Below are 13,160 nucleotides of genomic sequence, written 5' to 3' on the forward strand. Positions count from 1 at the left end.
GGTGTTATTGTATTTAAAGTCAGCTGTGCAGTCACGCTTATCTGAATTGTCTGAATAGACGCCGTGAAATATCAAATATTCTCATCACTCTGGCATCGTTGTCACACGTCACGAGCGGGACAGTTTCGAAGCGTGTGACTAATTCTGTCTTTCCTTTGCTCTACATCTCTTACTCTTGCTTTAATTAAGAGCCAATCAACGCTCTCACCGATGTCAAACTAAGATGTCATTATCTTGTTAGTATTTCTGCTCCTCTTGATAACACGTTGAATTGAAGTCGCCGCTGCAGAGGGTCGCGCAGCTGCCTCGCGCAGGTGTGTTGCCCTGAACGCCTTGCCTGAAGCATCCGCCCCCCTGCGACGCCGCCCGCCGCCCGCGTCAGGGCACAGCGTGGCGCCACGAGTGTTGATGGACGTGAGTGACTTATTGTGTTTTACCGCGGACATCCTGGGCGGGCGCGGGTCAGCCATCAGCCGTGTGCGTGGTGCAAGGTAAGACATGGCTTCGCTGTGCAATGTGGGGCCATTTGGGTCGTGCGCGGCGTTTATCGGCGGTGATGCGAGAGGGAGTGTGTAGGTGAGTGAGGCTGTCGCTGCCCAGCAGCCATGCAGGGTCACATGCTGCAGCTGGGCAGTGTCAGAAGCACCTTTTGCTTGCTGCGCCTCCATTTTATAATGTAGTTTTCCCCGTATTCTTTCACACAAACACGAGTAACTGTGTGGCCATTGAGGGGCGTGCGCCGCGTTTATCGGTGGTGATGCGAGAGGGACTGTATGTGAGGCCGTCGCCGCCGCCCGGCAGACACGCGTGGCTGCATACTTCAGCTGTGCAGTGTTGGTATCTTTTATTTGCTGAACTTCTCTGTGATATATTTTCCAGAATTCTCTCACGCAAGCACCAGTAACTGTGTGGTTACTTGTTGGGGATGTGCGGCGCTTTCTGGGAGTGACGCGAGACAAGATCTTATCTCGATCTTGATGGAGAGGGAGTGTGTACGTGTCTGTGTGTGTCTCTCACCATGGTCTGATCTCGCGCCGGACTTGCATTGCGATATTTGTATTTGCGTGTGAGGGTGTCCGCCGCTCGCCGCAGCTTTGTCTTGGCTGTTGTTGTCCAGTCCAGTGGCTGGTGTTTGCTGCGCCGCTGTTTGATATTTTCCCGAGTTCCTTGACACAAATGTTATTGGCATAAGAACAATAAAGAAAACAAACACTGTAAAACTTAGGGGCGTTGATGGGGCTGAGCCCCAAGAGCGTAAGTTACTGGTTTACTCACATATATTAGTTCTTGGACCTCCGCCCTGCCCCCACCTTCGGGGAGAAGAGCGTCATCCCATTTGGCCTAATAGCCACAATCGGCTGATGGCAAAAAAGAAAAAAATCATCCCATAACATAAACAGGTGACAGAAAGGCAAACAGGTAAAATCAATGTAATAATAGATAAGCATTAGGCAGAGCAGACAGACCAACAGCGATGGTACAAATACATAGGCCGACAGACGGCAGACAAACACGGACGCCCAGGTGAACAAACAGACAACTTATCGGACAAACATACAGGTAAACAGACACCGACTGGAAGACCCGGATGTGTAATGGTAGGGACGGAAAGGTTAAATGGCGCTGAAAAATACTGAAGAGAACTATGTTTAAAAAAAAAAGCCATTTACAACAGAGTGCAGGAGATCATGTTAAAAAGAGAACAATCAGCGGTAAAGAATAAAGAGCGAAAAAAATGGGGAGAAAAAAATAATACTTGCGAATAAGGCTCAATTTAATTCGGTGATTCACACTTACACAAAAAAATAAAGAAATGGAAAAAAAGGTAAAAAAGACGTCTACGAATAAAGTCTCGACACTGTTCGGTTCAGTAATTCGGTTCAGCGTTGCCGGAGTGGATTGATTCAGTGCGCGATTCGGACCACGCTTCAGGAGGCTCACCGGACGGACGAGGAAGATAGAAAGATACGGTTAATTGTGCACGCGAGCTTAGGAAGGAAGTTACGTTGGTGAGGAAAATAAGAGCGATGGGATAAAATGTGTGTGAGAGTGAGAAGGAGGGAAAAGGGTGGGAAAAGTAGTTGGGAGGGGGAGGGAAGGGAAGAGGAAAAGAAGAGCAAACGAGAGAGGGAGAGAGAGAGGGTAGGTAGAGGAGGTAGAGTGGATTAGTTACGTCATAAACACAGGTAAAGGTGATGATGATGATGTTGATGATGATGATGCCAAGGAGAAACAGACAGACACAAATAGACAGAAACACAGACGCAGACAGACAAGCAGACAGACAGACAGACTGAGGCAGGTAAAGATGAGGATGATACACATGAGCAGAAACAGACATGGCCAGAAACAGACAGACAGACAGAAATACAGAGAGAACGGAGACAGATAGACAGACAGACAGAATAACAGATAGACAGACAGAAAAGCCCCTCCGGAAGAAGAGAGATATTAAATGGAATCCCGTCTCCGAAATATAATTCTAATGATTATTCGGATACGAGGAATGTGTGTGTGTGTGTGTGTGTGTGTGTGTGTGTGTGTGTGTGTGTGTGTGTGCTGATTTAATAGAAATTTTGAATGGCGGCGGCGAGATAAGAGAAACTTTGAGATACCGCTAAAAGGAAACCCTAAAAAAAAAAAAAAACATCCAGATAACCGGAATCCGCTTAAACGAACATCCGGATAAGCGAGTATGCGGATAGGTGGGAATTCAGGTAAACATCGATGCAAATAAGTGAGTTCCGAGGGTCCGGTTAAATGAGGGTCCGTATAAATCGAGTCCAGATAAGTGTATATGTTAAAATCCGGATAATCGGATGTCGAGGAGTCCCCGCCCGGCGCTGAGGCAATTAGGAAATCAAGTTTGGGATTTTAATTTAGCCAAAGTTTAAAATTAGATCTATGGCGAGAGAGGAACTTGATTGTGGATAAGGTAAAAAAGTAAATGAGAAAAGAGTAGAAGTTTGCGGTAAGAGATGAAGTAGAAAGAGGAGGAAGAGGAGGAGGAGGAGGAAGAAGAAGAGGAAAAGAAGAGGAAGAAGAAAAAGAGGAGGAGAGAGAAACATTTATTACTCTACTTCGAATGTATCTTCTCTAAAAAAAAGTTTCAAACAAATATTTACACACACACACACACACACACACACACAAAACCTAGTCGTATAGTATAGTATGTCCGTGTGTGTGTGTGTGTGTGTGTGTGTAAGGGCGTGTGTGTATGTGTACGCGTCTGTGTGTGTGTGTGTGTGTGTGTGTGTTTCTTCAGACGAACGAAACAGCCAATCACAGTTCAAACCATAACCACTATTTGCACTTAAGGTCCAATCAGCGCTCAGTACATATGACGTGTTTGCCCGCACCAGCCAATGGGAGAGCCGGATTGAGGCCGTACAAGGGGCGCTGTTGACCAATCATTGTCGGGAGTTTTGGAGGTGACGGTGCAAACAGAGAGAGAGAGAGAGAGAGAGAGAGAGAGTACACATCAAGGTTAAAGTTGAAGGATTGACATACTCTTCCTTCTTCTCTCTTTTCTGTTCTGTTTTCTCCTCTTCTTCCGCCTCCTCCTCCTCCTCCTTCTCCGTCTCCTTCTCTTCATCTTCCTTTTGGTTCTCCTTCCTACTCCTACTTTTCTTCTTCCATCTTCCATGTCATCCGTCTCTTCTTCCGCCTCCTCTTCCTCCTCCTCCTGTTTCTTCTCGTCCTGTTCCTCCTCCTCCTCCTCCTACTCTTCTTTCACTAGCATCTCCTCCTCTCGTTTTCCTTGTCTCTCTCCTCCTCTTCTCTTCCTCCTTCTCTTGCTTCGTCTTCCTCGTTTTTCCCTCTCTCCCAGTTATCCGTTTCTCCTTCCACTCTCTTCGCTTTGTAATATGCTACGTTATTCCCCTTTGCCGACTCTCCTTTGTTCCCCTTTTACTCTTCCTCTCCTTCCATTATCCCTCCAATATTTCCTCTTTCCATCTCTCTCTCTCTCTCTCTCTCTCTCTCTCTCTCTCTCTCTCTCTCTCTCTCTCTCTCTCTCTCTCTCTCTCTCTCTCTCTCTCTCTCTCTCTCTCTCTCTCTCTCTCTCTCTCTCTCTCTCTCTCTCTCTCTCTCTCTCTCTCTCTCTCTCTCTCTCTCTCTCTCTCTCTCTCTCTCTCTCTCTCTCCATGTATTCTGTTCATAGTATTTTGTTCCCTTTCTTCTTCCTCCCTCTTCCTCCTCCTCCTCCTCTCTTCCTTTCTCTGGTTTCCTCTCGCCTACATTCTTTTCTGATAGTGATTTTGTTCTTTTTTTTTGTTTATATTTATGTTTTATTTCTTTTCTATTTATCTTATTTCCTCCTCCTCCTCCTTTGCATAAGATGGAGTTTTGGATAGATTTCAGGATATACTCTCTCTCTCTCTCTCTCTCTCTCTCTCTCTCTCTCTCTCTCTCTCTCTCTCTCTCTCTCTCTCTCTCTCTCTCTCTCTCTCTCTCTCTCTCTCTCTCTCTCTCTCTCTCTCTCTCTCTCTCTCTCATACACCCGCGTTTCCTCCATCAGTTTCCTTGCCTTCTGACCTTTCCTTTACCTTCCAGCAGCCAGCTTCCACTTTTCCCTCCCTTCCTTTCCTTCCCTCCCTCCCTCCCTCTCCCTCCCTCCCCCCCTCCCCCCCGTCCTGTCACCGGCTGCTCCGCCATCATTTGTCACCGGCCGCTAATTTCATTTGGTCGCGTCTGCCACCTCGGTAATGTCGGGAACCAGAAACGGAGGGAACCCATTTCTGTCCACCTGACGCCCTCCACCTCCTACCTAACCCCACCTGACGCTTCCACCTCCACCTGTCCCCCACCTACCTGCTCCATCTTCCTTTTCATTTCTCATTTCCCCTTTTTTCTTTTGTTTCTGTCCCTGTCTCACCTAACTTCACATATACCTGCCCTCCCCCTCCCACCTAACCCCACCTGACGCCCCCACCCACCTGCTCCATCTATCCCCGTAACCTCACCTAGTCGTTTATTTTTCTTTCTCCTTTCCCCGTTTTTCTTTTGTTTCTGCCCCCGCCTAACCTTACCTCACCTATACCTGCTCTTACCTTTTCCTATAACCCCACCTGTTCTTTCCTTTTCTTTTCTCCTTTCCCTATTCCTCTTCTGTTTCTGTCTTTCTTCCTGCTCTCTACTTATCCCCATAACCCCACCTGTTCTTTCCTTTTCTTTTCTCCTTTCCCAGTTTCTCTTCTGTCTGTCTTTCTTCCTGCTCTCTACTTATCCCCATAACCCCACCTGTTCCTTCTATCCTTTTTCTCCTTTTCCTGTTTTCCTTCTGTTTCTGCCTTTCTTCCTGCTCTCCTCTCCACCTGTCCTCACTTACCTATCCCTCCTCCACCTCCTCCACCTCCTCCTCTTCCCCAAGCCTCATTTGCCTACCCCTCCTCCACTTGCTTGCCTTCCTTCCACTCCTCCCTTCCATCTCTCTCTTCCACTCTCCTCTTGTACTCTACTGAAACTCGTATGTTCAGTTTCGTTTTTTTCTGGTTTCTCTTTGTTGTTTTGGTTTCTAGTTGTGTTTGTGTGTGTGTGTGTGTGTGTGTGTGTGTGTTTCTCTCTCTCTCTCTCTCTCTCTCTCTCTCTCTCTCTCTCTCTCTCTCTCTCTCTCTCTCTCTCTCTCTCTCTCTCTCTCTCTCTCTCTCTCTCTCTCTCTCTCTCTCTCTCTCTCTCTCTCTCTCTCTCTCTCTCTCTCTCTCTTCTTTTCTCTTCTTTGTTTTCTTCCTCCGCTTGTCTTCCTCCTTTCCCTGTGTTCTCCTTTAAGTTTTTCTATCCCTCCTCCTCCTCCTCCTCCTCCTCCTCTTCCTCTTCCTCTTCCCCTTCCCCCTTCTCCTCCTCTTTGTGTATCTCCTGTTCATTGTTTAACTTTTTTCCAATTTCTTTCTTCTTTATTACATTTTTCTTATTTATAGGCTTCTTTTTTCTATCTTCTTTTTCAATGGGTTTTTTTTTAGCTTTACCTTTCATTACTATTTATTCATTTTCTCTTCCATACATTTAGTTTTATCATTGTTTCCCTTCTGTTGTCTCTCTTACTTCTTGTCTTCTTTTTCCTCTTTGTTTCTTCTCCTTCGTTATCTTGTTCTCTCTCAAAGATACATACTATTTTTCCTTTCCCCTCTGCTGTTCTTTCTTCCTCCTCCTCCTCCTCCTCCTCCTCCTCCTCCTCCTCTTCCTCCTCCTCCTCCTCCTTCTTCTCCTCATTATCACCATTATCATGATTTGTTAATAAACTAATCCGATTTTCTCGTATTATTGTTCCTCCTCCTCCTCCTCCTCCTCCTCCTCCTCCTCCTCCTCCTCCATCTTTGCTCCTCTATCTCCGTCCTGGCTTTCAATCCACTTCCCTCCTCCACTTCATATACCTCTTCATTTTCTTTTCCTCCACCTCATTGATGCACTACTCCTTTACTCCCCGATCTACATCCACTCTCTTTCTCTTCCACCGTCTTTACTCCTCTTCCCTCTCCTCACCTTTACTTTATCCACTTACTCCATTTCCTCTTCCTTCATGTTCACTCTTTGCTTCCACTTCCATTTTTCAATCCTTCCATCCTTCCTCTGCTACCATCACCTTCCCAGTCTTCTACTCTCCGTTCCACCCTTTCTCTCCCTTCCCTGTTCTCTCTCCCTACCTCCACCCTTACAAATAATCTTACCTCCATATCACTAACCATCATTTTCCCTCCACCCCTCCATACCTCCCTCTCCTCCTCCTCCCACCTTTCTTTAATCATATTTCCTCCACATCCCTAACCTTCAACTCCCCTCCTTCTCCCTCCTCCACCTCTCCCTCCTACTCCTCCCGTTCACCTTCCTAATTATCTTCCTACCGTATCCCTAGCTCTCATTTCCCCTCTACTGCCTCCCTCCTTCCTACCTCCTCCTCCTCTTCCTCTTCCTCTTCCTCCTCCCCGTCATCCACGTGGGTAATCCAGCGGGTGACGGATGGCTGCCGCTCCGCCTACCTGTCACCTGCGTCTGATTGCACTCGGCGCCACCTGTGAGGCTGTGCGGCCCACCTGTCACCCCGCCTCCCGCCACCTGCAGCAGCCACCTGTGCGCCACCTGGGCATCCGCTACCCTCCCTCGCTTGCTTACCTTTCCTCGCCTTACCTTACCTTGCCTTAGCTCACCTTCCCTTAACCTTACCTTACTTTACCCTTGCTTACCTTTTCTCCCCTTACCTTACTTTACCTTACCTTACCTTACCTTACCTTACCTTAACTTTACCTTACCTTACCTTAACCTTAACCTTACCTTACCTTAACCTTACCTTACTTTACCGTTGCTTACCTTTCCTCGCCTTACCTTACCTTACTTTACCTGGCCTTACCTCACCTTACCTTAGCTTACCATACCTTACCTTACCTTACCTTGGCTTGCCTTACCCTACCCTTTCTTACGTTACTTTCCCTTCCCTTCCCTTTGCTTACCTTACCTTACCTTCCCTTACCTTACCTTTGCTTACCTTAACTTACATTATCTTACCTTTCCTCGCCTTACCAAACCTTACCTTACCTTACCTTTGCTTACCTTACCTTACCTTACCTTACATTACCTTATTTAACCTTTCCTCGCCTTACCAAACCTTACCTTACCTTACCTTTGCTTACCTTACCTTTCCTCACCTTACCCAACCTTACCTTACCTTACCTTATCTTACCTTTCCTCGCCTTACCTTACTTTCCCTTACCTTACCTTTGCTTACCTTACCTTTGCTTACCTTACCTTACCTTATTTTACCTCCCCTCGCCTTACCAAACCTTACCTTACCTTACCTTTGCTTACCTTACCTTTCCTCACCTTACCCAACCTTACCTTATCTTACCTTATCTTACCTTTCCTCGCCTTAACTTACCTTCCCTTACCTTACCTTTGCTTATCTTACCTTTGCTTACCTTACCTTACCTTACCTTATCTTAACTTTCCTCGCCTTACCAAACCTTACCTTACCTTACCTTTGCTTACCTTACCTTTCCTCATCTTACCCAACCTTACCTTATCTTACCTTATCTTGCCTTTCCTCGCCTTCCCTTCCCTTCCCTTACCTTACCTTTGCTTGCCTTACCTTTGCTTACCTTACCTTACCTTACCTTACCTTACCTTATCTTAACTTTCCTCGCCTTACCAAACCTTACCTTACCTTACCTTTGCTTATTTTACTTTTCCTCACCTTTCCCAACCTTACCTTACCTTACCTTACCTTATCTTACCTTTCTTCGCCTTACCTTACCTTACCTTCCCTTCCCTTCCCTTACCTTACCTTACCTTACCTTATCTTACCTTTCTTCGCCTTCCCTTCCCTTCCCTTCCCTTCCCTTCCCTTCCCTTCCCTTGCCTTGCCATGCCTTACCTTTGCTTACCTTGCCTTCATCCCCATCTGTTTCCTATCCTCTTTTATTTTGTTAGCTACTTTCTTCTCTTCTCTTATGTTCCTCTTCATTTTACTGCTTTTACGTTTTTTTTTTTTTTTTTTTGCTGTTTTCTTTCTCTTCTCATTATGCTCTTCTTGTTTTTGCTCTTTATTTGTTGTTTAGTTACTGTTTCCTCTCTTTCCTCATCTTTCTTTTTCTCATTCTCTTTTTCTCTCTCTTCTGTTGCTCGTACATTTCCTCTCTTCTCTCTTTTCTCTTATTAGACTTTTATTTATGTACTCAGTTTTCAATACTTACTTTACTTTCTTTACTGTATGTTTTTCATTTCTTTCTATTCATCTAACAATCATCATCAACTCGCTTAATCTTTTGTCTTTTTTTATCTATCTATTACCCCTCTCTTTCCTTTCCTCCCTCCATCCCTCTTTCTCTCTCTCCCTCTTTCCCTCTCTCCCTCCCTCCCTCCCTCCCTCCCTTACCTATATTCCGAACGAGCCTCCAGAAACTAATTAGACTCGCTGCTAATTAATGAGGTGTCTCGGCTCACCTGTGCGCCGCCCCGACTCACCTGTCACCTAACACACCTCCGCCCCCTTCTCTCCCTTCTCCCTTTCTCTCTATTCTCCTCCACCCCTTTACTTCACCCCCTTTCCCTCCTCGCCTTTCCTACTCTCCCTCTTCCACCGTCACTTATAACTGTCACTTAGGATAGCAATTTCACCTGAGCTGCGCCCCCCCCCCCTCCTCTCCCTCCTCCTTTCCTCTCCCTCCTCTTCCTCTTCGTCACCTTTTTTCTCTACCTCGTCTTCCTCTACTTCCACCAATACATTCCTCCGCCTCTTCTTCCTTCTTTTGCCTTCTTCTTCTCCCCCTTCCCTCCTTTGTAACAACCACCTGTATCTCTTCCTCTATTTCCTCCCCTTCTTCTTCCTCTTGTTCTTCCTTCTGTTTTCTCTCACTTCCACGACCACCAGCATCTTCTTTTCCTCTTCCTCTTCCTTCTCTTTCCTCCTACCATCACGACCACCAACAGCTCCTCTCCTCCTCCTCCTCCTCCTCCTCCCCCCTCGGCACAGCAATACCTTTCACCTTCGCTGGCACGTGTCACCTAATGAATTGCACCTGCGTGTCCCCTTTGTTCCTTTTTAGGCGGAAAAGGCGCCTTCTTGAGACGCTTTGTAAATGTTATACTACCGCCGCCAAGGGTGAGTGTGTGGGTGGGTTGGGGGGGGCGGGGGAGGAGGGGGGAGTGTGTGAGTGTGTGGGTGAGGGAATATCTGTGTGTGTGTGTGTGTGTGTGTGTGTGTGTGTGTGTGTGTGTGTGTGTGTGTGTGTGTGTGTATTGTTTGTTTAGGTGGTTGCTTCTCCGCGTCCTTGTGCTTTGTTTGTTTGTTAGTTTGTTTTACGTGTTTTGAGTTTGTTTCTTCACTTAATTTTGTTGCTTTGTGTGTGTGTGTGTGTGTGTGTGTGTGTGTGTGTGTGTGTGTGTGTATGGATGAATATACATATACACTCCCATACACTTAAAAAAAAAACAGCAAAAACAAAAAACAGACAGAAAAAGAATAACAAATAGCCACACAGACACACACTCACAAAAAAACAGCTGTAGATACGGATGCATATATTTGTGCGTGCGTTCGTCCGTCCGTGGTGTGTGTGGTGGGGGGGTAGAGAGTGTGTGAGAGGGGTGCGTGTGTGTGTGTGTGTGTTGGGTGGGAGTGGTTGGGAGTGCTTGGGGATGGGGGGACTGTGTGTGTGTGTGTGTGTGTGTGTGTGTTTATTCCTGTACAAAATTGTCGGCTCGCAATCTCACCATCGAGCGTCGCATACATCTGTCCGGCTTCATTTTTACGAGGCACTATGTCTCCTGGACAAACTTGCAGCTTAAACAACCTTTGAGCCCGATAAACAAGGTGGTGTTTGTGTGTTTGCTCTCTCTCTCTCTCTCTCTCTCTCTCTCTCTCTCTCTCTCTCTCTCTCTCTCTCTCTCTCTCTCTCGCTCTCGCTCTCTGTTTCGTTGTTACCATGCATTCATATTTTTCTTTTATTTCTGTCATTTTTTTATTTTTTTTATTTGTCTCGTTTTATTCGTTCATAGTTTTGTGTTGCATTTCCGCGATTTTTTTTTTGTCCCTGTAATCACACACACACACACACACACACACACACACACACACACACACACACACACACACACGCTCACGCTCACATTGTAGTCTCGGTCTGGGTCTCTATTCCGCCTCTAGATATACGTTGACAGCCAAGGAGGATTATTAGAAACCGTCGATGCTATGGAATTTACTTACTTACCGTTTTCTCTGTGTTGTGTTATACGAAGTCAATATTATGGCTGATCCTCCTCCTCCTCCTCCTCCTCCTCCTCCTCTTTTTCCTCCTCCTCTTTCTTCATCTTCAATTGGAAATCCCACCTCATTAACACTTCTTTTCTTCCTCCCACCTCTTTCTTTCCCCTTCCCTTTTCTCCTCCCACACTGGCTTAGTTTCCTCCCCCTCTTCTCCTTTTCCCCTCTTCCTCCTCTTCCCCTCCTTCTGTTCCTCTTCCTCCTCTTCCTTACACACGAAAATCCACCTCTCCAACTCTTCTTTTCTTCCTCTCATCTCCTTCCTCCTCCTTCCCCTTTCTCCTCTTGTACTGGCCTAGTTCTCTATCTTCCTCCTCCTCCTCCACCTCCTCCTCCTCCTCCTTCTCCTCCTCCTCCTTGCTTAGGCCTGGCTGTCGTAGAGGTGAAAGTGACGTGGAATTGTCCCTCGGGGCTTGAGACTTTTGTGATTGTGAAGGCGCGTTGGTGCACCACTCGCCTCCCGGGGGGCTCGAACCCTCGCCCGCCGCGCCGCACACCAGAGGAGCCTTAGGACCAGGGGCGCGAGGGGTCCTTTTTGGGGTACTGAGACGGGCGCGGCTTGGGTCCTTAAGGCGCTGAAGCAAGTGTTTACTCGTCCTTATGGGAATGGAGTTTTGATGGCTAGGATGCTCCGAGACTTATTACCGCGGAGGCTGATGCTGGAGGAGGAGGAGGAGGAGGAGGAGGAGGAGGAGGAGGTAGTGAAGGTGGTCTTCTATTAGGAGAAGGAAGACGGTCAAGGATAAAGGATGGAGGACTTGCGTAACGATTGTGTGTGTGTGTGTATGTGTGTGTGTTTGAGAGAGAGAGAGAGAGAGAGAGAGAGAGAGAGAGAGAGAGAGACGGCAAGCTGTCCAGTCTTTTTTTTTCCTTCTTTCCATGTCTAATCCTCCTTCCTTCCTTCCCTCCAGTTCTCTCTCTTTCTCTCTCTCTCTCTCTCCACTCCTTCCTCCCCTTATCTCCCGTAGCTACTGCATCCTTTATTCCCTTGCTTCTCCCTCTTTATCTCTCTCTTTCCTCCCTCCCTTTCCTTCCCTTTCCTTCCCGCCTCCTCCTCCTCCCCCCCCCCCCCCACCCACGAGCCACAACGGTATTAGAAAACTTTAGAACAGTCCTCCCCGCCCCATATTTCTTAGGCTCTCCTCCTCCTCCTCCTCCTCCTCCTCCTCCTCCAAACACCCACACACATGCGTCACTATTTTAAGAAACGTCATCTACTTGCTTTTTGATCAACACACACACACACACACACACACACACACACACACACACACACGTACACACAGGTACACACACGACCGCCATTTTGTGTGTTGGCCTCAATATTCTAGTTGCGTTACCTGCCTGTCAGAGATGGAGTGTGTGTGTGTGTGTGTGTGTGTGTGTGTGTGTGTGAGTGAGTGTGTGTGTTTTCCTATGTACGTGTTTCTGTGTATGTGTTTTTCTCTCAGTCTGTGTGTGTGTGTGTGTGTGTGTGTGTGTGTGGTTATGGAATCTACAGGAATAACACTTAGGAAAATAACAATTATAACAACAGCAAAAACAACAACAACAACAACAACAACAACAACAACACCCATAACAGCACGAACCAGCTCAACACACATAAATAAAACGGCGATAAAATAAAAACAATAAAACTACAGCAACAAAAAAAAAAACACTGCAAACGATAAACAAACAAATAAATAACTAAGCAGAAAGCAATATACGGATCCCTGATAACACACACACACACACACACACATACACACACACACACACACACACACACACACACACACACACACACACACACACACACACACACACACATTGTAATCGACACTCACATCTCTTTAATAAGCATTTACTAAAACATTTGCAGAACCGTAAGATATAAACTGTTTAATATCTCCAAATATACAATGGAAGGAGAGGCGTAAGTGGAGGAGGAGTGGAGGAGGAGGAGGAAGAGGAGGAGGAGGAGGAGAAAGAGGAGGAGGAGGAGGAAAGTAGGGAGAGAAGTATAGGTTTGATTTACAAAGTGTGAGTAAAATTGTCTTATATTTGGTAGTGATTTGTGTATTTAATAGCGTAAAGAGAGAGAGAGAGAGACATTTTCCTCAGCAGCTGTCGTTTTCTTTATCGTGTTTCCCAGTCTTCTTTATTACCTTTTTCTCTGTTTCTCTCCTTCTCTCGCGTATACACATGTGAGAGAGAGAGAGAGAGAGAGAGAGAGAGTAAATCAGCCCTCCCTCCCAATACCTTCACCCACCACCGATTTCTTAATACAGAGGCGAAGTTTGTTTCTGAATGCAAATACCTGATTAACACGCCTTCTGTTCCACCTCCTCCTCCTCCTCTTCTTACTCCTCCTCTTACATCGACTCTTCCTCCTCCTCCTCCTCCTCCTCCTCCTCCTCCTCCA

General features: G+C 46.5%; 1 protein-coding gene across 1 annotated transcript in view; it reads left to right on the forward strand.

Annotated features, from left to right (window-relative positions):
- The first annotated feature begins 336 nt into the window (after positions 1-336).
- LOC126984421 (uncharacterized) overlaps positions 337-13,160 on the forward strand; it is a 43,766-nt gene continuing 30,942 nt past the window's right edge. The window contains exon 1 of the mRNA XM_050838038.1: positions 337-491. The gene's annotated coding sequence lies outside the window, so the exon portion shown is untranslated. The remainder of the gene's footprint in view (positions 492-13,160) is intronic.

Source organism: Eriocheir sinensis, chromosome 5 (genome assembly GCF_024679095.1).
Source record: "Eriocheir sinensis breed Jianghai 21 chromosome 5, ASM2467909v1, whole genome shotgun sequence".
NCBI lineage: Eukaryota > Metazoa > Arthropoda > Malacostraca > Decapoda > Varunidae > Eriocheir > Eriocheir sinensis.